The sequence below is a fragment of the Tenrec ecaudatus genome, chromosome 11 (assembly GCF_050624435.1).
Source record: "Tenrec ecaudatus isolate mTenEca1 chromosome 11, mTenEca1.hap1, whole genome shotgun sequence".
Taxonomy (NCBI): Eukaryota; Metazoa; Chordata; class Mammalia; order Afrosoricida; family Tenrecidae; genus Tenrec; species Tenrec ecaudatus.
This window is the reverse complement of record NC_134540.1, coordinates 6,143,920-6,169,096: the sequence shown is the minus strand read 5'-3', so window position 1 is coordinate 6,169,096 and position 25,177 is coordinate 6,143,920.

Genomic DNA, 25,177 nt, shown 5'->3' with positions numbered 1-25,177 from the left:
GCTGACCCAAAGGTTCAAGACCACCAACCGCTCCCATGAGGCAGGTGCTTTCAGAAAGCTCATGCCTTGTGCACCCTCAGGGGCAGCTCCCCTCTGTCCTTCAGGGTCGCCCAAGTTCGTTCTGTAAGTGTGGGTGTCTGGATTAGTGCAGTCCCAAGCCACACCCTGCCTGGTGCTCGCAGGTGGGAGCCTACCTGGCGGCCCCTCCTTGGCTCTCCAGAGTCAGGATGGAATGTGTTCATCTCCTTCTAAAATTGCTACTTCTCCTTCCAGGCCCAACTCCAATACCACTCTCTGAGGCCTCTCGGAGCCGCACTCTCCGCCACACACACACACACACACACACACGTTTGGACATGCCTGTGCGTGTGCCTCAGGTACACTCTGAACACACCTCAGTCAGGGTACAGTCATCTCAGACTCGGTGGTGGGTTCTTGGAGCCAGGGAGAGAGGACAGCAAAGAGGGCCGCCATCGGCGTTACCTTGGGAAACCCCTGTAAGTCCTGGGATGGAACCTGGGACTGTGCTGCGTGGAACACGGAGCCTGGGTGGCAACCGTAGTTAAGAACTTGGCTGCTAACCGAAAGGTCGGTGGTTTGAACGCACCAGCCACTCGGTGGGAGAAAGATGAGGCTGTCTGCTTTGGTAGAACTGACAGCCTCACACCCCACCTGGGGCAGGTCCTGTCTGCCCTCCAGGGTCGTGATGGATGAGTCCAGATCAGCCCCATGTCCACGTCGATGAGCCAGACGTCACCCTGCCCTGCACGGCCCTTTGCAACGATGGGCATATCTGAGGCCACAACCCGAAGGGAACCCACTGCCTTCGGGTGACGGCATTCCCTTGTGATTCGCAGGCTTTCCACTGGCTGGTTTCTGGACGTCTGCCACCAGGCCTGGCTTCCTTGCCTGTCTCAGCCCGGAAGGTCCACTGAAACCTGCCCCCGTGGCATTGGAAAGACTGTCCCTGCTGGTGTCTGAAAGACAGACGGCCTCGCTTCCAGCCGCACAGCAGCACACTAGCTCCTGCAGTGGCACGCGGGCATGGAGAAGGTGAAGGGGGTGAAGGAGGATGGCTTTCTGGGCTCCACAGTACCGCCCCCACCCCCGGCCCCATCCTCCCGGTGCTCACTCTCTCCTCACAGACAGCGAACCCACGTGTCTCTTTAAGCACCAGCAGCTGTGACAAAGGCCCCCCAGGGAGGGGGGGTTGTGCCAGGCGACCTCACCCAGGAAGCAAGAGGCAGACCCCACGGGACACAGTCCAACGGCCCACTGAGTTTCCCAGGCACCATCTGTGAGGAGGGCCCAGAAAACACTGTGGGTGGCTCTACCCCATGAGGCCGTTTGGGTGCCTAATACACGGCCTGTGACTCGGAATGCACGCCGGGGTCTTTAACCACAGGGCTCCGGTGCGCTCACTGGTGGGAGAGGGGGTTGGAGGTGTCTCGTGGAACATGGACCCAGGGCAGCAGCCCCGGGCACTGTCTCTGATCCCCCCTCCCTGCTTCATGACTTTTCACACGTGAGGCCCTCTGCCAGCTCTCCCCAAATGGTCCAGTCATGGCACCCAGTGACCTCCCTCCTGGGTGAACCCACACAATTCAGCCAGAAAAGGGTCATTGTGCCTTTTTCTCTCTCTTTCTCCTCTTTCCCCTTCTTCATCTTCCTCCTCTTCCTCCTCCTCCTCCTCTCCTTTCTTCTTCTTCTTCCTCCTCCTCCTCCTCTTCTTCCTTCTTCTTCCTCCTCTTCCTCCTCCTCCTCCTCTTCTTCCTCCTCTTCCTCCTCCTCCTCCCCCTCCTCCCCCTCCTCCTCCTCCTCTTCTTTCTTCTTCTTCTTCCTCCTCCTCTTCCTCCTCCTCCTCTTCCTCCTCCTCCTCTTCTTCCTCCTCCCCCTCCTCCTCTTCCTTCTCCTTCTTCTTCTCTCTCTCTGTCTCTCTCTCTCTCTCTGATTCCGAAAGACCTCCGGGCACCACTCACACACCGGAAGTCAGTTCCCCCACTGGCATTCCCTCCGAGGTTCACACAGAAAGCAGCTCTGCTCAGATGGCGAGAGGGTGCCGTGTTCCCCTTCTCATTCCCACCTGCTGAGGCAGCACCGGGGACACCCAGAGGGCCATTCATGCAAGCGCCCGTCAAACGCCGTCCTGCACAATCATCGCGCCCGTTCCTGACACGCCCTCCATCCGGGTCTCCCCGGTTCTGCAGGCCGTGGTTCCGTCCCTCTCACCCTTCCTCCCAAGAATCCTGCACGCGTCCAGTTACCCGACTTGGAGACGGCGGCAGATTCGGGCTTCAGAGACTCAAACCCCGGCCCTCTGCAGCAGCAGTTCTCAACCTGTGGGTCGAACGACTCTTTCGCAGGGGTCGCCCGATTCGTAACTGTAGCAAAATAACAGTGATGAAGTAGCAACGAAAGTAATTTTATGGTTAGGGAAAGGGTCACCACCACATGAGGGTCGCGGCATGAGGAAAGGGTCTCAGCATGAGGAAGGTTGAGGACCACTGCGTTATAGGGTTCTTTGAGTTTGGGGCAGAACAGAGAGCCTGAAAGGGCGGTCAGGGCTGTGGCCACTCCAGGTGAAGGCTCTCTCTGCGTGGCCTCTGGGGACCCTTGTCTCCTTTCAACTTCCGCTCCGAGGCTCCTGCGCGGCCTCCACATGACCGTAGCTGCTCCTCCACCTGTTTCCTTCGGCGGAGCCGTTTGGACTCTCCTGGGGGTGGAGTCATCTCTTTTTAAGGTTCCCCGGGAGATGAACTGGAGCCCCAGTAGCCCAATGGGCCACATACTGAGCAGCTAACTACAAGGTCAGCCGTTCGAGCCCACCAGCTGCCCCTCGGGAGAAAGAGAAGGCTGTGTGCTCCAGTGAAGATGTAAAGTCTCAGAAACCCAAAGGTGGCCAGACATATGGACTTGATCTGGACTGGGCAGGGGTGTTTTCTTAATGTACCATTGCTCTTTGATACAAAGTTCTCTCACACACACATATGCGTTTCTATGAATTTGTTTCCCTAGTCAACCCAGACTAACACATTTGCCTCCTAGGGGTCTCTGTGAGTCGGCAGCAGCAGGGAGCTGGGTGAGAACCGGCTGGATGGCAGTGACTTTGGCTTGGTTTTGTAACGAGACTGAGACCACTGCATTCCTGAGAGAACGTGTCTGGAGCCGCCCGCTGATCACAGAGATGTGTTCACACACGGCTTGTCTGGGAACAATTGGTGCACGAAGGAACATCGTGTCTGCCCCTGGTGTGTCTGCATTAGAACACACGGAGCCAAAGAGATGAATGAAACAGACTGGGTGGAAAGGGTGTTTGTCGCCTCCAAGATGGACAGAGTTCGCATTGGCCTCTTGCATTTGATTTTCTTTGATTGTGGTACGAACCGTAGGATGTGCAGTCTGCTGGCTTTCAGTGCATACCTGTGTGATTTTGATAATCCTCATCGTGGCATGTCACCATCCCGCTCCCAAACCCAAACTCACACCAGAGTAGAGTCCCACTCACAGTGGCCGATAGACCCTCGAGTCGAACTGCCCCTCTGAGTTCCAGACTGCACACATTTACAGTAGAACGCTGGTAGTTTCAAACCGCCGACCTTTCAGGCAACAGCCCAACATGCGACCAACTAAATCCCCAGGGCTCTTGGCCATCACGACCACGTGCTCTGTATCCAGACGTTTCCACATCCCGCTCAAACAGAGATTCAGTGCCTTCAAAGCAATGACTCCCACCTCCTCCTCCCACATCCTGTTAACCACTCCCAAACTGCAGCCTGCAGGCATGTCCTTATTCTAGAAAGTTCATAAAGAGCCCTGCTGGCAGAGTGGCTATGCATTAGGCTGCTGTGCCCATCACAAGGCCAGCAGTTTGAAGGCACTTTCCACTCCCCTACACAACTGCAGTCTGGAGGCCCACAGGGCGGTGCTTCCCAGTTCTGTTGGGTTGCTTTGAGTCAGAGGTGACTCCATGGCAGGGAGTGTGGGGTTTTGGGGGGTTTGGGGTTTATACACATACACACACATATACACATACATTTTCACATAAGCACACATACATATGCATATACACGCATTCACATGCACATACATATATGCTTACACATACACGTGCTTACATATACACATGCTTACACACATACATATACACATATGCATACACATATACACACACATACGTATGAGAGAGAGCAAGAGAGACCTGGCGTGGTGCAGATGGTGAATGGTCATTTGAACATGGGCGGTTCAAACGTACCCAGAGTGCATCAGAAGCAGGCCAGGCACTCGCTCCCACCCTTGCCCTTTGTGTATGCTCCCCCTTCACATATCTGTTCTTTGTCTATGTTCCTGCCAGTTCCACTCAATGTGTTTGTTCTCCCACCATCTGTCTCCTCCCTGCCTTCCCGGCTGACCACCGAGATGGCCCAGGGTTCTTGTCCTTTCCCATCTTCTTGGACTTGACTTTGGCAGCTTGGCGGCCAGCAGGGGAAAGGGGGAGGACTCAGGAGGGTGGGGTGCAAATTCAAGGCTTAGGATGAAACCAGGGCTTTTCAGGAGTGCCTCTGCTTGCAGGCATTAACTCGGGTGGATCCAGGTCCTGGGTTCTCCGTGGTCTTATGAGAAGAGAGAGACCCAGAGACAGACGCCCAGGAGAACACCGGAAGCAGGTTGCCAGCCCTTTCCTCCTCCAGCCAGCTATTGGATTCAGACAGCCACCTTTTGTTCACGTAGCCATGAGCCACCGAGTGCTTCACTGGGTGCCACCAGGTCAAAATCCAAACCTGCGGCAATAGAGTTGATTCCGACTCATAGCAACCCCTCAGGGAAGGCAGAATCTCCCCATAAGGAGCCCCCCGTATCATGGTGGCTCAGCCATTGGGCTGCTAATCAAAGATGAGTCCTTCAAACCTACCAGCCACCCCCAGGGGAAAGACGAGGCTGTCTGCCCCTGTAAAGGTGTGCAGCCTGGGAAGCGATAAGGTGCAGTCCTGCTCCGTCCCACGTGGTCACCAGGAGCCAGACCTGACTCAAAGACACCCCACACCAGCACTATGCCTGGGCTGGCTGGTGGGGAGGTGCTGGGAAGCAGTAGCTGTGGCGACTACAAATCCTCATCATGCAGCTTCCGAGGGCTCAGCTGCCGAGAGACCAGTCCGTGGTTGGCACGCGTCCGATGCTCCGCTGGACAAAGGTGTGGCAGTCTTTGCTCCCACAAAGCTGCTTGCTGCAGTTGTTACCAAGCGCTGACTCAGAATGACCTCAGGGAAGCAAAACCCTGCCCAGTCCGACACCAAAGTCACGGTCATGACTACGCGTGAGTGCTCCATTGCGGCCCCACTCTGTCCCTCTGCCCCTCTTCACCCATCCTGATGCCGTTTTCCAGGGACTGGTGCCTCCTGGTCATGTGTCCCGTGAAGCCCCACCCCCCTTGCTTGGACAGAGTACTCTGGCTGTACTTCTTTCGGGACAGATTGGTGCGTTCTTCCGGCCGCCCGCTGCCTATTTCATATCTTCTCCAGAACCGTCATTCAAAGCCACCCATTCCTCTTCGGTCTTGCTAATTCACTGCCCAGCAGTTGCACGCATGGGGGGTGATTTCAAACACCCTGGCATGGGTCAGGGACACCGTGGTTCTCTGAGGGACGTCTCTGCTCTTGAACACTGAAAGACGGTCTTTCGTAGCAGACTTGCTTCCATGGCACCGAGTGGGGTCCAAGTAAAGGGAAATCCCTGACTACTTCACTTCTCCCCTCTGCTGGCGGCGCTGTTGCGGTGTTGCTTACTGGTTGAGGTGTAATCCAGACAGAAGGCTGCTCTCTATTCAACCGAACGTCATGTCCCCTTCACAAACTAAGCTGTGTCCTCTGCGTGTCACAAGTTGTTCCTGAGTCTTCCTCTAACCTTGGTGCCCAATTCTTCTTCAAACAGTTGTCGTTGGATGCCACAAAGCAAACCAAGAACCAAACTCACTGCCATTGAGCCGATTCCGACTCACAGCAACCCCATAGGACAGAGCAGAACTGCCCCCATGAGTTTCTGAGACGGTAACTCTTTATGGGAGTCGAAAGCCTCGTGTTTCTCCTGAGGAGCAGCTGGTGGATTCGAATTGCTGACCTTTTGGGTAACAGGGCAATGCTTCACTCACTGTGCTAGCAGGGCTCCTTTAGACCCCATGGACTGCCCGGTCCTGCACCTTCCTCACAGTCGTTGCTGTGCCTGAGCCTGTGGCTGCAGCCACTGTGTCCACCCATCTGGTCCAGGGCCTGCCTTTTGTGTTGTTTCCCTTTACTTTACCAGGCAGGACGTCTTCTCCAGGGACTGGTCCCTCCTGACGATATGTCGAAAGTACTTGGAGGGCCCCGAACAAAGTGCCCGTGATAACCGCCTTGGGAAGAGGGCTTTCTTTGGTATGTGGAAAGGGCTATGTCTGCACAGGTGCATCTTCAGCCAATCACTTGTGAGATATGCAAGAGCCGCTGAGACTCAGAGACAGGCTAAACTAAAAGTCACGCTAAGCGAGTAAAAGAAACGGACTGAAGTTTGTTGAAAAGACGGTTCGCAAACCTGGGTAGCACTCGACGAGAGATTCAGAAATGTTCTGAGGATGAGAACACCTGGGGGATTCTTATACTTCACTTGTCAGCGTTGTCATGGAAACAAAGCCAGCACCATGTTTTCATAATAACAGTTGACTCTGGAAACACAGCTTCCAGTTTCTGTTTCTGGGAAAGTGACAACACACACACACACACACACAATTCTCCAGAAGAGTCCAAGGCCTAAGGCAAGATACTGTCACTCAGCTGTTTGCTCAGCTAGTGTTTAACCTGAAGGTGACTTTTACCCCAAACCCACTGCCATTGAGTTGACTCCTAGCAATGCATAGCAGCCGACAGGGCAGAGTGGAATGGTGCTTTGGGGTTTCATAGGCTGGCAGTCTTTGTGGGGAGCAGACAGCCTCAGTTTTCTCCTTCAATGGTGACTTCAGCAGATCGTTCTTTCAAGGATCTGGGTTCGAGGAAGACCTTAGGGCCATGGCCTGGCAGCCCACCCCCCACCCCACAGACCCCAGGAATCCAAATGGCTCATCAGAGGGAAACACAAGGGTGGGGGTGGGCAGGCAGCTATAGCCACGCAGAGGCCTCCCAGGACCCTCGGAACGGAAGCCGTGAGAGAAGGGCCTTCAGATCCTCACAGCTGCTAACCGTGGTCAGCAGTCTGAAACCACCAGCCACTCAGGAGAGAGACGAGCTCTGTGCTCTCGTAAAGGGTCCCCGTCTCAGAAGCCCATATGGGCAGGTCTACACTGCCCTACCGGGTCGTTGTGAGTCAGATTCAGCTCGATGAGTGTGGAGTCTGATTTGGTTTTTTGACCGCAGTGGCATGAAAATCAATTCCTAGCATTTGGGGACAGCAGCAGCACATGGATAGCAGCTAAGACTCTCCCAGCTGGCAGGGATGAGGGCTCTGTGCTGAGTTGGGGCCCTGGTCCGGCCCAGATTCTTCCCCGAGGCTTGGGAAGGGGCATGGAAGGGCCCCGGGCCCCTTGGGCAAACTCGAGAAGGAGGCGTCCCCTCTCTGCACCACGTGCACCCCGGAGCCCACACCTCTGCCCACCCGGACACCGCTCGCTGCCTGTTCATGAGGGGCACTGCGTGGGCCCCCTGTGCTGACTCTGAGGGGGAGAGCCCCCACTGGGGACCAACCAGATGGAAACAGCCCTCACACTGCATCACCTGAATCCAGGGAGAAATGGGGGGGAGAGACAAAAACTCCCAGGGGATCCCCCCTCCAAGCTGAGACATGCTCCTGCATGCTAGGACCCCTCCCGCTAAGTGTCCTGCCCTTGACCCAAGCCTCTGCTCTGGAGCAGACTCACGGTTCTGGTGGCCATTCCCCCTCCCAGTGACCCTGGTGAGCAGGGTGGAGCTGCCCCATGGGTTCCTGAGACAGGGGCAGACACCCTCATTGTTCCCTGGCAAAGCAGTTGGTGGATTCGAACTGCTGACCTTGCAGTCAGCAGCCCAACGCTTAACCCACTACCCCACCAGGGCTTCTTCAGGATGCAATCCTGAACCCGTCATAGCTGACCTCCGGGCCTTAGTGGCCTCTGGGGGCCAGTCTGAGCCACAGCCGGGCTCCGGGGCTTAATGTCCCTAAAATCTTCGCTGCCCCCCCCCCCACCGCAGGAGCCCTGCTCCAAGGGTCTTTGTCCACTTTCCCTCCCTGGTGGCACCGTAGTTAAGCTCTGTGCCACTATCCACCGGCCATTCTGAGAGAGAAAAGCCTTGGGCATCAGGTCCCGGAAAGAAGGCCGACAAGGAAACTCGTGGGCATCCGGCTCTGTCACGTGATGGCCTGGACGCAGTGGGTGCGGTGCAGTGAGCCTCTCTCTGTGCGTCCCCCACAGCCCGGAGCCGCTGCTGTCCCTCCCAGGCCACGTGCTGAAGAGTCAGTCCACTCCTGCCCAAAGGCACAGTCCTATATTTAGACACGCGGAGTGAGCTGCGGATGCTGGGCTCTGGGTGGAGCCTGGAGCCGAGGGACTCTGTGCACCCTGCGGACAGACCCAGCATGACACCCCCAGGGGTGGGGGGACAGAATGGAGCCCCACCCCAGATTTAGGGTCTGGGTCTCCCAGCTATGGAGCTGGGCAGGAGTGGGTGTGTGAGCACTGATGGGGTGTGCAGTGACGTGCTTGAGAAAGGTTGGGGGTTGGGAACCCCCACCCCTAACCAGCTCCTAGGAGACAGTCCTGGCAACCTGCTCCCATTCTGGAGCCTTCCACCCTGCCACGTGGGACACCGGGACTCAGAATCGACAGCCAGGATCTGGCCCTGCCCAGCACTCTTGGTTTTCACATGACCTGCCTCCTTTTAAGCCTGTGGGTTTCGGAGACGGGAACTCTTTACGGGAGTGGAAAACAAGTCTCTCGAGGATCGGCTAGTGGTTTCGAACTGCTCACCTTGTGGTTAGCAGGCCAACATATAATCACCAAGCTCAGTTAGGTGCCTTCTTATTGGGCCTCCCTCAGTCTCTCCTCCTGCCCTGCCCTCCGTACTCCCCCTCCACCCCACCCCAACTCTTGTTTCCTGGGAAGGAGCCCAGAGGGTGTCGTGGATTAAGCATCAGGCTGCTAACTGCAAGGTCGGGAGTTTGAAGCCACCAGGTGCCCCATGGGAAAGGCTGAGGCCGTCTTCTCCTGTAGAGAGTCACCGCCTCGGAAAACCACAGGGCAGTTCCATCCTGCCCCATAGGGTGGCCATGACTCGACACCGATGGCAGTGTTTCCCGGGGCTGGCACCCCCTGACGCAGTAGGCACACAGCTGCTTTTGCTTCAGGTTCTATTTTCTAGGGAGGCCTGGCTACGCCAGGACTAGTACCCCTTGGAGAGCTTACCTCCGGCCCATCCCCACGCCGCCCCCCCGCCACCACACACACACACATACACTGCCTGGTGCCAACTTGACTTGAAAGTCTCTACCTTAGAAATTCGGGAGAGATTGATTCCAGAACAGATGCCAGGCTCCTGTCGGAGCCGAGTGAAAGCTTGCTTTGTTTCGTGGATTCCAATCTTGGCGTCCCAGATGAAAGCAGCATCCCACCTGGAAGCAGGCTTATTTCTGGTCTCCTGCGAACAGTTTGTGCTCGGCGACGACCAGAAAGGTTGGGGGGTTCAAAGCCACCACCGGCATCTCAGAAAAAAATTCCTGGTGGTCCGTTTCTATAAATGTGGTGGGGGTGGGGCCCCATCAACTCCCGTCAACCCAAGGGGCGTGGTGCAAACCCACCAGCTTCTCCCGGGGCAGTGGTTCTCAACCTTCCTCACACCGCGGCCCTGTAATACAGTTCCTCAGGTGCTGGTGACCCCCCAACCATAACATTATTGTCGTTGCTACTTCATCACTGTCATTTCACTGTGGTTACGAATCGGGCGACCCCTGTGAAAGGGTTGTTTGACCCCCAAAAGGCTTACCACCCACGGGTTGAGAACCGCTGTCCTAGGGAGAAAGCTGTGGCAGTCGGTTCCCACCAAGACTTAGCGCTTTGGAAACCCCTGTGCAGTTGCTCTATGCCCTTCTCTCCGTCCTGCAAAGCCTCCAGGAGCCCAAGGAGGTTTGGTGGCAGGTTTGGTTTTGGTTTAGGACAAAGACGAAGTGCCATGCATGGTTTCCAAGGCTCCAAAGTATGTGGGAGTCGGTTGCCAGCTCTTTCTCCCGTGGAGAGGCTGGTGGGTCCCAGCTGCTGACCCATGAGTTGGCAGTCAAGTGCTTCAGCACCGTGCCACCACGGTGCCTTCTGTAAAGACGGCAGGCACCCCAACTCGATGAAGCACCGTTCTACTCGGTAACACGGGGTTCGCCCAGAGTCAGAATCGACTCCGTGGCAATGGGTTGGGCTGGGTTCTGAGGATTTCAGGTGGTTAGAAAAAACAAAAATGCTCTGGAAGCATTTTAAATGGTTATCTTTATAAAGCATCCGCCGGCCTCTTTATAAAGAAAATCCCATAATAACCATTGCAGAAGAAAGAAGGAGCTACCGACACCCTAGGGGCTTTACTGGAATACTGCTTTTGTCTTGTGTTTGTCTGTCACGACACACAGTGTGGTTTTCTTCATGTGAATTCTATTCCACAAGGAAAAGGGGAATAAATAAAACTGAAGAAAAGTTTAAACGCACAGGGGGAAGGGTCACAGCCTTAACCCTCCTCCAGATTCCTCGCCTGTCGGGGCTAAACACTGGTCTGAGGGGTCACAAAGGAGGAAAAGTAACATCGAAAAGGACTCGGATTCTTTTGTGACACGCGAGCTAGTTTCAGAGACAAGAGGAAAATAACCCACCGCAGAATCCTTCCTTCGTGGACCAGATTGGACCTGCGAAGACGTGTAAAAGCCAGACGATTTCCCCAGAGATGCTCACTCTGCCCTCTCACCCCCCACACAACCCCCGTGGGCTCTGGCCTCGCACATCTGTGGATTGGGGCAGCCAGTCCTTAGACCAGTGGTTCTCAACCTTCCTAATGCTGCGACCCTTTAACACACTTCCTCATGAGGTGGCGACCCCAACCATAACATTATTTTCGTTGCTACTTCATCACTGTCATTTTGCTACTGTTATGAATCATCATGTAAATATATCTGATATGCAGGATGTGTTTTCATTGTTCTAAATTGAACATCATTAAAACATAGTGATTAATCACAAAACACTATGTAATTATATATTGTGAAATATTTATTTCTAATGATAAATGAAATGTTGTCCTGAAGCATGGTGTAGCATGGGTAACAGTCTTCACGCCAGGTACTCCTACGTGGGTGTACCTGCATGTGGGAGGACCCACCTGGAGACAGACAGAGGAGTGGTGTCTCGGTTCCTAAGACCACTGGAAATATGTGTTTTCCGAGGGTCTTCGGTGACCCTGTAGCAGGGTCGCTCGACCCCCAGGTTGAGAACCGCTGCATTAGACCCTTTCATCTGTGAGCTCATGCAACCAACGTCCTGACAGTGTGTGTTGTCCAGTCGATTCTGACCACCTCGCCCTACGTACGTACAACAGAATAGGACAAGGCTCGGTGGGACAGAGTGGGGTGCGACATTGTGGTTGGCAGAAGGAGAGGCTTCTGCAGAAGACGAAGACGGAGGCTGGGCTTCCCCATTTTCTTCACCCTCTGCCAATCGCTTATTCTAACTTCCAAAAGTCAGCTGACCAGGAAGCCTGCAGGCCCCCCCCCCCCCCGCCCTTCTCCGGGCTCCTGCTCACAGCCCCTTCCCAGGAAGAGCGTGTACGCAGGCTGGCCCACCAGATACCCCTAGAAGTAGCTGCCACATGACTCAAGCAACATGGTTAGCAAAATAAAGTTCAAGGTCTTGTGCCGTTTGGTGTCCATCAAAGCCTGATTTTGTAAATGTCCACAAATCGCAATGTCCTTCCTTTAAGTTCCTGGATGTGGGAGAAAGACTTTCTTCTCCCGTAAACAGTGGGGCAGTTCCACCCAGTCCTCCAGGGTCACATGAGCCGGCATCGACTCAGTAGCGGTGAGTTTGGTTTTCGTTGAGTTCCCGCTGCAGCACTGCGATGAGTCCTTTCAGGATGCAAGAAGCTGTGATGTTGGGGTGGGTTATGAGCAGGCTGTTAACTGCAAGGTCAGCAGTTTGAAGCTCCCAGCTGCCCCACAGGAGAAGGACGAGGCTTTCTACTCTTGTAAAGAGTCACCGTCTCAGAAATCCCCCGGAGCTGTTCTACTCTGCCCCACTCTGTCCACGCTGAGTCAGCAGTGACTCCGGGGCATGAGTCAGCAAGGTACTGCTTGGTCCACAATGGTCCAATGAACTCTTTCATTTTAGCAGAAGGTCTTGGGCGTACCCTTGAACCCCTTGTTGCTGCCACATGTCAATAATCCATGTCTTCGTCTCTCTCCCTCATGAGTCAGAGTGGACTTGATGGCTGTGGGCCTATTTCTTGGAAAGATCTACGTAAAAGTTTAGAAAGAGATCAACTCACTACCATGGAGTCAGTTCGGTCTCTTAGCAACCCTATGGGACAGAGGCGAGCTTCCCCTGTGGGGTTCTGAGATGATTTGTCTTTACACCAATAGAAAGCCACTTTTTTTTTTTTTGCTCATAAACAGCTGGTAGGTTCGAACTGTTGACCTTAGCAGGCCAGTGAGTAGCCCACATCCCCACCAGTGCTCCTGAAACGCTGCTAGAAGGGGTGAAAGCGTTAGCCTGCTGTTGATCAAAGTACTAGAAATGGAAGGTGATGTAAGAGTTAGTTGTTGGACATGCAGAATGGAACAGGTCACTCCCCTGCAATGAAACTTACCTTTGAGCTTAACCAGCGGGGATGTCGGCTCAGGAAGGACGCAAGCAAGGCGTGAAGGCAGACGGGTCCCCCTTTTAGCTAAGCAGCGGAGTACGAGGCTCAAGGAGGCGGTGGTCTGCTAGCTCCTGGAGCCAGGTGCAACAGCGGCCATTGTTTCTGTGGCCACACTTGCTTTCTCTGTCATGCTGTTTGGAGTCTGGTTCCCTGTGATCATTGCAGCACCTGCTGTTTGTCAGACAGTTTGGGGTATCTAACTCGCTTGATTTTCACTGGCTTGTTGAAGCAGTTCGGAGGTAGCAACCCCCCACCGCTTCCTTCTGCCTGGCGCTCACAGAGTGAATGTAGCGTTTCTCGAATCAAGCTGGTCTCTGTCTTTGGCTGACACAGCAACAGGCGATCCTGGGCCCCTGTTCCCGACAGTCGGACCAAGGGGGCCGGTGCCATCTCCACACTCACATTCACCGTCCTGCTTGGAGTCTGCGTGCGTCGGGAGGAGGGGTGTGTGGCTCCAGGAAGGAGCCCGGCGGTGCAGTGGTTAAAACGCTCGGCTGATGCCGGAACCGCAGCCATTCCAGGGGAGAAGAATGAGCACCCCGCTTCAGTTAAGATGACAGCCCTGTAAACTGGGGGGGAGGGAGGGAGGGTTCCACTCAAGTCTCTAGGGCCACGTTGAATAGGGACGGGCTTCACAGCGATGGTTTTGAGGGGCTGATGGACAAAAGAAAATGAGTTCCATAACCAAGTGATGTACAGTGATTATACTAAATGAGCTCAATTTTTTTCTCTCTCAAGAGTAGCCTTATTTAGTGGATTTGAGGGACCCAAGAACCCCAAAGTTGTAGTGGTTATGCGTCGGGCTGCTAACCAGAAATCAGCCATTCAAAACCCCATGCAGCTCCTTGGGAGAAAGGGGAAGCTTTCTCTTCCCGTAAAGAGTTACAGTCTTGGAAACCCACGAAGGCAGTTCTCCTCTGTTCTGAGTCGGAATCAATTAGTTGACAGTGAATTTGGTTTTCAGAAAGTTCAAGATCTGATCCAGCAATGTAGATTTGCAAGGTGTTGGGCTGCTAACCCCAAGGTCAGAGGCTCAAGACCAGCAGCCACTCCACAGGAGAAAAATGAGGCTGTCGGTCCTTGTGAAAAAAATCACAGTCTCAGAAATGCTATGGCAGGGTGCTGCTCTGTCCTTCAGGGTCGCTGGGAATCTGAATCATCACCAGACCGTGAGCTGAGTTTGGTTAAGTATGACTGATCTCATTTCATAACAATCCCTTTCCTCTTCGCCATGGGACTTCTTAAGAACAAGGCTGTGGGACACCTTAGGAAAAAACCTTTAAATGATTTAATGGTCTTTTAATAACTTGGTGAGATGTTTTTTACCCCATTGGCAATGTTGGAACAAGCCTGGGGACTGGGGGTGATTGAGGTTTGGTTTGGTGTTCTTTTGGGTTCTCTTGTTTTTTGGGGGGGCAGACCGTGGAAGAAGAGTGTTTTGTGGTGTTTTTTAGTGCCCTGTAGCTGTCATTGGCTGAGATGCACATGAAACCCACAAGGGGTCGCTGTGAGTCAGCACTGACCCAATGGCAGCAAGCGATTTCATGACTTACCTGGTTTTTATCAAAGGAATTCCACAATCGGGAGCCCTGGCGACTCCGCGGGTTAGGCGTTGGACTGCTCCCGGCCTGGTTCGAAACCCCCAGCCGCTCTGAGGCCCAAAGCTGACACAATCTCAGACTCTCAAAGGAGGGTTTCTATCCCTTTCCATCCTCTAAGGTCCTTGTGAATCAGAGTTGACTCGATGGCCGTCGGCAAAGGCATGTGGCAAGATCAGTCGTTGAAAATCTTGTCTCGCTTCCCGGCCTTTTGGCTAAGATCAGGTGAAGCTCTTGGGCAGGCGAGTTCTAGGCAGACATACGTGGCCGCTGGCTTGTGTGAGGGTTTGGCTTTCAGATTTTACCACAGAGCTGCATCCAATCCCCTCTTCCTTTGTTTTCAGGGCAGGAAAACCTTGAGTCCCCATGGCTCAGTGGAGTGTGCAGATCCGTGGCCTGGCCTCCGTCAGAGTCTCAGGTAGCATGAGGGCCATTGAAATGGCCCAGCATTGCTTGGCCGGGTCCTGAGCTGCCTTCAGAAACACTGCTGCCCGCGACACTGCCTTCCACTGGCCTCAGCTCTTTTGAGTCAAGCAATCACAAGAAGGTCTGAGCCGCCCCTGAGTTGGGGCTTTCCGGAACATTCCCAATATCACAGTGCATCTCAGGTGGGACTTTTCCCTCTGCGCTCTGTCATGCTCCATCGGTAATTCTGAGTTCAGAACATGTAAACAAACATTGCAACAGAGCCGGCTGGCGAGGGTGTGCCTCGCAGGACTGGCCTGGGTGCCCTGCAGGCCTGCAGGGTTGAGAAAGAGCCGGTTGAAGTCACGTCTTCAAGGTCACCCGAGGTCATTTAGCCTCCACTTTAAAAACTCTTATGAGGAGAAAAAGTATGCACCACGTCTCCCTTGCCGCGATTGTCACTATGGGAAAACATACTCTTCCATTCCTGCGGCCGCCCTCAAAACAGTGTCCCATAACGCAGCCACCGTTGCTGTCCAGCCAACCGTGTGGAATAGACACAGGTCCAGGGCCATTGCAGAGGGGTTTGTGTGTGTATGTGTGTGTGTGTGTGTATGGGTATGGGTGGGTGTGTTTTGTGTATGTATGTGTGTGAGTCTTTGATGTGTGTGTATTTGTTTGAGTGTGTGGTGTGTATGTATGTGTGAGTGTGTGGTATGTATATGTTTGAGTGTGTGTGTATATGTGCATGTGATGTGTGCTGTGTGTGTATATGTGCGAGTGTGTGGTGTGTGTATTTGTTTGAATGTGTGTGTATGTGCATGTGATGTGTGCTGTGTGTGTATATATGCGAGTGTGTGGTGTGTATATGTTTGAGTGTGTGTGTATGTGCATGTGGTATGTAGTATGTGTGTATATGTGCATGTGATGTATGTGGTGTGTGTATATGTTTGTGTGTGTATATGTGCATGTGGTGTGTGGTGTGTGTGTATATGTGCATGTACTGTGTGCTGTGTGTATATATGTGCGAGTGTGTGGTGTGTGTGTTTGTTTGAGTGTATGTGAGTATGTGCATGTGGTATGTGGTGTGTGTGTACATGTGCGAGTATGCGGTGTGTCTGTGTGATGCTTTCTCTGAAGCCTCCTTTATAACCATCAGCCAACACCACACAACCTGAATTCCCAGGCCCAGACAGAACTCAGCCCTCAGAGAACCCAGGTGAAGGAGCCAGGTGTAGATGTCAACCACACACACCTGCGTCTCTACTCTTCAAATGGACGAGAAAACAAACTACCTCCCCCAGTCAAAACCCAAACCAGCCCACCTCTCTCAAGTCCTCTGACTCATCGTGACCTTACAGGACAGGGTCGACCTGTCCCCTCTGGGTTCCCAAGGCTGTAGATCTGAATCAAGAGCCTCACAGTGCTCCCTCAGAGAGGCTGCGTGGGTTTGAACTGCTGGCCTTGCGGTTAGCAGCCCAGTGCATAGCCCCATCTGCCACCAGGGCCCAGTGAGGGCCAGGCCTCAGCGCGAGACTCTCTGATGCTATTCAGATTCTCCTGCTTGGCAGGAAGAGTGTGTTTAATTAATGCCAGAGGCCCAGGCTTCCAGAGAGATGGACGCTAATGAGCAGAATGTGGTTTCTGTCAGACCCAGAAAGTCTCTCGGCTGTTCCTGCAGCAGCAGCCGTGACAAGCCTGCGTATGAAGGTGTGGGGCTGTGGCCCGTCTCCAGGGGCCTGGAGACCGGGCTGAGGCCCTGAGCACAGATGACAGAAGCTGTAACCGTGGGGTTTCTGTTTTTCTGATAGCTCGCCATTGAGCCAATTCCAACGCCTGCTGATCCTCCCAAATTCAACTCACAGCTATCGGGTCAATGCCGACCCACAGCCATCCTACAGGACAGGGTAGAACTTCCCCTGCGGGTTTCCGAGTCTGTAACTCTTTACGGGAATAGTCAGCCTCTTTTTTCTCCTGTGGAGCGGCTGGTGGTTTTGAACTGCTGACCTCATGACTAGCAGTTCGATGAACAATGGACTGTGCCACAGGGCTGGGCAGAGTAAACAGCCCCACTGGGTTCCCGAGGTTGTGAATCTGTACGGAAGCAGGTGGGCACATGTTTTCCCTGATGATGGGTTTGAACTGCTGGCCTCGTGGAGAGGAGCTGAGCGCTGAACCACTACGCTGCCCGGCTGAACACCAGGTCATGGGCTCGCCTCTTCTGTCAAACGAGGAGGCCCTGGGCTTGAGTTCAGCGCACAGTTGGTGTGACTCCTTATTCAGGCTTCGGAAGTCCCCACTGTGCGGCGGGGTTACTAGACCAGGGGAAGGCGGCATTAAGAAGGTGCGCGGCCTCACTTAGGGGGCTGGGGTCCACAGAAAAGCCTAAGGACACCCTGCCAGCCTCTGACTGACCCTCTGCCACTGAGTTGGTTCTGACTCACAGCAACCTTGCAGGGCAGAGTGGAAGTGCTCGCAGGGTTTTAGAAGCAGTTAACTTTTACAGCCTCACCATTCTTACCTCAGAGTGGTAGGTGGGTTTGAACTGCTGACTTCAGTTAGCATCCCACCACTTCATCACCATGACACCCAGGTCCCTTTGACAGAGTTATGTGAAAACATGCCATTGAATTGATTTCAACTCGTAGCGATCCTAAGTAGGGTCTCTAAGCCTATCACTCTTCATGGGAGCAGACAGCCTCTTCTTCCTCCCAAGGATCGGCTGGTGGGTTTGAACTGCTGACCCTGGGCTCCTTGACAGAAAGCGAAAAACCAAAACAAACTCATGGCCATCGAGTGGATACCGGCTCATAAAGCCTCATCTTTCTCCCGCGGAATGGCTGGTGGTTTTGAACCGCCGGCCTTTCGGTTAGCAGCCCAGAGCTTAATCTGCTTTTGTCAGAGAGAAAAGTGGCCAGAATGCATGGACAGCATAACCCTTTTTTCTTATCAACCTCAGCAAAAGATTAAAATCAGGGGCCGATGAGAAGGATGAGGGTGACGAATGTACAAAAGTGCTTTGTACAATTGATGTATGTATGGATTGTGGTAAGAGTTGTATGAGCCCCCAATAAAATAATTTTTAAAATAATACTGAAATAAAATCGGGGGCTAGTGGATTACAACCACTGACCCTGCAATAAGCAGTCTAGCACTTTAGCCACTGGGCCACCAGGACAGGGTCACCAGCACCACAGTGGTAGGTTTCAGGGGGGTGGCGGTACTGGCAATGGGGGTTAAGTATTGGAAAGCTCCCCGCAGGGTTGGCAATTCAAACCCACCCGTCCCTCTTTGGGAGAAAGATGAGGCTTTCTACTCCCAGTCTCAGAAACCCAAAGAGCAGTTTGTTGTACTGTGTTCTCTAAGGTGGCTACGTCCAAATGTCCTGGAAGGAAGTGGGTTTGGTCTGGAGTCTGTCGGGGCCCGGATGCCTGTGGACCGCAAGGCCCTCCTTCTCATGGTGGTGGGGTGAGGGGACCCTGAGTATGGAGACAGTGGGGTCCAGGTTCTAGGCCCACTGTCCTTATTTCCTGGACTGGTGGCTGAGAGCTGGCCCTTTGACCTGCTTGCCGGGGCACACCCTGCTAAGCAGCAGAAGCCACCTCCCAACAGGTAAGCTCCTTCCAGATGAGCTCTCCCCGTGGAGTGAGGTGACGTTGGCACCCCAAACCCTCGCTCACCTCCCGTGCCCCGTCAGCCCTGTTGCTGCCAGGAATAGCAGAGGCCCTAATGGTCTAGCCAGCTTGCTACCTCTGTTTGTTTGCATTCCAACAATGAGACAGCTGGCCACCCCTCCCACGCCACGCTCAGCTGCCAACCATCTGCCTGTCACGCTCTGTGGAGCTCAGAGTAGATCTTGTGGGGTTGCCGGGGGCATCACTGCCTCCAGCCAGGAATTCCTTTTGTGCCAATAGCACCCAGGTTACCCAGTGGGAAGGGTTGTATTGTCTACGTGTCCCCGCCCCGCCCTGCCTCCTCCCCTGGAGGCCTGGGCACAATTAAAGTGCTCCACGCCCGGGAAGGGAAGGGGGGCTCAGGTCCACCTAGAGACATCACAGAGAGTCCTGGTGGCGCAGTGTGTTAGGCGCCTGGCTGCTCACCACAAGGTCAGCTGTTTGACACCACCAGCTTCCTCGGGAGAAGGATGAGGCTTTCTACTCCCATAAAGAATGACAGCCTCAGAAACCCACGGGACCGTGAAACTCTACCCTACAGGGTCGCTATGAGTCAGAACCGACGGATGGAAGTGGGGTTTTGTTTGCTTTTCAGAAGAAATGCTGGCCATCAGTTTCTGCAGAACCCAAACCCACTGCGGTCAATTCCTTCTCCTGGCGACCCCGTAGGGCTGTGTAGAGCTGTCCCCACAGGGTGGGCAGCAGCCAGCTGCTACGTCTCTCTCCTGTGGAACCAATGCGTGGATTTGAACCCCAACCTCTGTCTGACAGCAGACATTTAACCACTGCACCACCAGGGGAATCTGCCCAATCTGCCCCTGGCAGCCCTGTAGAGCAAGGCTGTGCTCTACCACATATGGAGGTGCTGTTGATGGGGGGTCCACCCCCGACTCTGCTGATGGTGGTGCTGGGGAGCAAGAGAGGTCAGTAGAGCGGGGCAGGAGAGAGGGTCACCTCAGGCCCGGGCCTTTGAGGCAGACCAGCGGCCTCTTGTAAAACCAAACTGTGGTCGTTACATAATTTCATGTCAACTTGATCAATAAGTCTAGGGGTGCAGTCTAGCCTGTCAATCAGGTAACAGCCTGATGATGCCTCCCTGTGGGCGTGGCCTCATGAGGATTCTGGGAACTTCCTCTCTCTTGATTCTGCCATCAGAAGAGCTCTCTCTCTCTCTCTCTCTCTCTCTCTCGCTCTCTCTCTCTCTCTCTCTCTCGCTCTGATTTCACCCTCCTGTTGACAAGCCACCTGGAGCTGCACTGAGGGGCAATGCTCTGGAGGAGCCACATGGAGGCCCGAGCCAGCGCTGAGATGCCTCCATCGCCACTGGATCTAGAAGACATTCCGCCCACTGGCCTGTGTTCTTCCCACATTCAGCATCACTGCATGTGCTGTGTGAGTCTGAAGAAGAATTATTTATAGACTAGTATCAGACAGGTGGGGTAATATCGGATTTATGGACTTGACCTAGACTGAACTGGGATAGTCTCTCAATATTCAATTGTTCTTTGATATATCAAGCTCTTTCTTCTGTGAGTGTCCCTGGATTTGTTTCTCTAGTCAACCCGGACTAACACTCAAACCACAACCTCACTGACTGCCATCAAGTCAGTATTGACTCACAGACACCTTATAGTCTGTGGATTTCCTAGACTGTGACCCTTGACAAGAGTAGAGAGCCCCACATTTCTCCCATGGAGCGGTCGGTGGTTTTGAACTGCTGATCTTGTGTTTAGCCGTACATGAGTGTGTTTAGCCGCTGATGGTTTCGAACTGTCAACCTGGCGAATCCAGCCCAACACATACACCGTACGTGCCCAGGGCTCCTGTCTCACTGCCATCGAGTCGGTGTGGACTCCTGGTGACCCACACTGTGGGGTTCCGAGACTATAACTGTTTAAAGGAGTAGAAAGCCCAGTCTTTCTCCCGAGGGGCTGCCGGCGGTTTTGAACTGCCAACCATGTGGATCACAGCCCAACTCAGAACCACTACTCCCACCAGGGCTCCAATATTCTTGGAGTCAGTCCTGTGGGCCTGCTGCCTTTACAAGCTGGAGGGGAGCCGGCGTGACCTCCAGCAGGGGTGCTGCACCGGCAGGTGCCTCAGGTGTCTGGCCCCAGGAAGGACAGTCTGGTTGTGACTCAGGTAATGGTGTGGGAGGGTGCTGATGGCAGCGGTGACTGAAACCAGAGAAGCCCTGACGGCCGCTGGAGCGGGCAGGGCAGGGCAGGCTGCCTTCCACCTGACCGCACAGCCACCCGGGCACTTGGCGCTCTGCTTCCCGCCTGCCTGGAGCCATTCCCTGATAGGAAACAAACATTTGAGCGTCCAGGGCTGAGTAGAGTTTCAGGTTCTGGATGCCTTACATTTTCCCTGTGCTGGCTAGACGCCTTGGCAAGCCTTATCTGCAGCTGGAGTCCCCACCCCTCTTGTCGTGAGGTTGCCCCAGAGCTGGTGGCTTCATCCATTAAAAGGTCCTCCTTAGCTGACCCTCACAGTTCCCACTTGATCTGGTTTTGTCTGTGAGTTGGGTAAGTAGATAGCATTTTACAGGAGACAGCTCTGGGCTACTAAGGGCAAGGTGGGTGGCTGAAACCTCCCCCCACCCCCCAACCTGGCGACCTACCTGCTGCCTTAGAGGTCTAATACACAGAGCAAACTCAAAATAACTCACTGACAACCAGACACAAAGCCAAACTCACTGCCACTGAGTCGTCTGGTCAGACTCATCGGGATCCTACAGGACAGGGCAGAACTGCCCCTGGGGAATCCTGAGACTGTCCCTCTTTCCAGCAGTAGACAGCCTCTTCTTTCTCCTATGGATCAGCCGCTGGTTTTGAACTGCTGATCTTGTGTTTAGCATCCCAGTTCGTAACCTCTCCACTACCAAGGCTCGCCCATCCAGACACAAGAACTCGGGAGTCGCGACAGAAGCAGACAGCCTCTTCTGTCTCCCAGGAAGAGACTGATGGGTTTGAACCGTCCACCTTGCAGTTCGAAACCCAACGCGTGTCCCACCGGGGCTCCTGCCATAAAGATCAAGGCCTTGGAAATGCCACAGGGCAGTTCTGCTCTGTCTTGCAGAGGTGCTAGGAGCTGGAATCGACTCGGTGGTAACTGATTTGGTTGGGGAATTGGGGTCTGACAGCACAATGGTTAGATACTAGGCTGTTAACCAAAAAGTTGGTCAAACTCAGCCAGTGGTTCCACGAGAGAAAGGCCCGGTGATCTGCTCCCATAAAGAGTACCCACCCCATCAGAGTCCTGGGGCACAGTGCTTACAGCTGGGCTGCCACCCACAAGTCCGCAGGTTGAACCCACCATCCGCTCCCTGGGAGAAAGGAAAGACATTCCACTCCCCAAATAGGGATGTCTCAGAAACCCACAGCGGCAGTTCGGCCGTGTCCTACAGGGTCCCTCTGAGTCCAGGTTGACTCAGCGCCAGTGAGGTTTGAGTTGACTCTTGCCCTGTGAGTCTTGCGTTTAATCTCTTGAGTTCAATCTCCACGGCAGCAGATCGGCCCCCAGGCTAGGGGGTGGGGTGGGGGGTGAACAGCCCATAGGGTCGCTATGAGTCGGCATCAACTCAATGGCTGTGAGAGAGAGTGTTGGGCTCTATTCAGTTGCACCCCTGAAGCACGGAGTAGACCTGACCCTGCGGGTGTCTGAGGCTGGAAATCCTTAGGGGAGCAGAGCCTCAGTTTTCTCCCTGGAGGGGCGGGTGGGTTTGACCTTTGGGCCAGTACCCCAGTGCCTAACTCACAGCCCCACTGGAGCTCTCAGGCAGCTCTGCCCTGTCCTCTCAGGTCACCCTGAGTTGGAATGGACTCAGTGGCCATGGGTTTGGTTTGGGGGAACAGTGCCCTTCCCGGCTCTGAGGGCAGCCTGCTCCTAGCCGGAGGATGCTTCAGGTGAGGTGGGAGGTGGAGACAGACAACATGAGCATGCTGAAGTGGCTGGGGCTGCAGGTGCTGGTCCTGCAGTGCAACCTGGGTACCTGACCTACACTTCTAGGTATCCGTTTCCCTATCTGTCACAATGGGTCCCAAGCCCCATCGACAAGGCAACAGGAAGAGCAGGCTTGCTACTCCCCAAAAGGGTCACAGCCTGGGAAGGCCACAGGGGTCATTCTGCCCTGTCCTGGGGGGGCGCCTCCAGTCAGAATCAGTCCATGGCAGTGGGTTTGGCTTGTTTGGTGCTTGGGCTATCCCAGGGTACTCGGGGCTGAGGAAACCATTTCAAACCGTAACTAGGGGAAGCAGCACTGGGGGCAGAAGTTTCCAAACACCCACCACGGCCCCAAGGCTGCTAACCGAAGGTGGGAGACCCACACTCTTGAGAGCAGGTGGAACCCGGCCCCCCAGCCTCCTTGACTTGTGCCGGGCCTTTCCATGACCCTTCTAGAAAACAGACAAATCCGTCTTTGGAAAAGCAAGGATGGCGAGACTTGGTCCCAGGTATGTTGGACGTGTCGTCAGGAGAGAGCCGTCCCTGGAGAAGGACGTCGTGCTTGGTGAAGTGGAGGGGCGGTGACAAGAGGATGGCCCTTGGCACGTTGGACTGGCACAGTGGCTGCACCAGTGGGCTCGGCCGTGAGGCCGGTGCAGGCTGGGCGGTGCCATGTTCTACGGGCTCATGGGTTGCTACGAGTTGGACGCAGCAAGCAGACAGCAGCAGCTGTTGGCAGAGACTGCCCAGTGCCAAGCGGCAGCGCAGACAGACAGGGCTAACTAGCTGCACCCCTGAATGCCACGCAGTCATTCTGCAGCCAGTGTGCCATGCGCCCAACCCCCAGGGTGCCAAGAGGGGTCTCGGTTCTGTGACGGTTCAGCACTCTGCTGCTAACCAAAGGGTTGAAGGATCAAACCCACCCAGCGAATCTCCACCTGCTCCCATAAATGCGACAGCATAGGAAGCCCTGTAGGACACACGTACGCCAGCACACAGTGTGGCCCTGAGTCGGGAATCACGATAGGGGATCCAGGTGTGTGTCAGGACGCTGCCTGGGAGGGGCCCTGGGGGTAACAATTGAGTGCCCGGGACAGCTCGAAGGCTTGAACCCAGCTGAGGAAAGATCTAACAATCAATCTGTACAAATACGACGGGGAACAACAACAACCCTATGGGATAGTTCTGGCGGCATAGGGGTTACTTGTTGGGCTGGGACCCACAAGGTCAGCAGTTCAAAGCCACCAGAGAAAGACGGGATTTCTGCTCTCAGAAAGAGGTACAGTCTCAGAAGCCCACAGGGATGGTTGTACCTGGCCTAGAGGGTCGCTGTGCGTCAGCATCAACTTGAGGGAGGTGTTTGCTTCTTTTGGCTTGTGGGGTAGTTCTACTCTGTCATATGGGAACGTTTTCTATCTAGCTAGCTTTCTCTGTCTCCCTCTGACTCTCTCTCACACACGCTTTCATCAGAGAGCGCGTGCCACTGTCTTTGGGCATTATCTGTCACGTACCCAATTTAATTGGTACTGTTGTTGTTTTTTCTTTCTCTCTATCTTGGCAGTAGAACCTTCGGGCCCAGCTCTTACCCATAATGACGTCAGGCTGCAGTGACAGAGAGACTGGAGCCAGCAGGGCTGGGCTGACTAAGCGCCCCGCTTGGCCACGGTCGGCAGTCCTTGTCTTGGCCCGATTCCCTCATCAGAACTACAAGCTTCGGGTCTATAATTAGGAAGAGAGGCTTTCTTTGGGGTTTCTTAAGATAAGCGATGGCAACCCACATCTGTCTGTCACCGCTGACCCCTGGTTTGGACCGCGGTGGGGCAGAGGGCTAAGTTTAGACTGCTAATGGGCTGGAACCCGCCAGCCACTCGCCAGAAAGAAGATGAGACCGTTTCTGGGGTGGTAGCCTAAGGAAACCCTACTCTGTCTTTGGGGTGTCTATGAATCAGAATCAGCTCAAAGATTGAAGCAGCTCTTGGCTTTGAACCCCTGACTTTGCCATTGTAAGTCCAAGGTTGACCCGAGAGCTCTTGGGGCTCTCTGATGCGACAGCAGTGGGTTTTATTGCTATAGTATCTCCCTTGTCCACAGTGCCCTGTCATGGTGTCATGGGAAGCATGTACCCTGTCCTAGGCTCTGCCTGCTCAGGCCTAATGTGGCCCAAACCACGTTTCAGAGGGGCCTATTGTCGGGGGTTGTCATATCCATTACTGCATGTGACAGAGGATAACTGCCCCCAGGCCGCCACCTCCACAGGAGCAGATGGCCAGACCATTCTCCTGCAACATCGCTGGCTGGGTTTAAGCCACCTACCTTCGGTTAGCAGCCAGGTGCTTACCCGTTGTGCCGCTGGGACCAGAACCCAAACCACGCCGTTGCCCTCAGCTGGATTCTGACCCGGCCCGGCCCCGTCGGGTAGAGTAGGACTGCTCCACGGGGTTTCTGAAGCTGCAAGTCTTTACAGGAGCGGGCGGCCTCATCTTTCTCCCGAGGAGCGGCTGGTGGTTTCCAACCGTGACCGATGGGGTTAGCAGCTCAACTCGTAACCCACCAAGGCAGCGGGCAAGCAGGACGTAGAGAGGAGAAATGAGCGCTGGAACGATGAAAGGACTCCGTGTGTTTGTTATGGACGCTCAGCTCTCGTCCGCCACGGCACTGTCTCATTACTCAGTGTGCG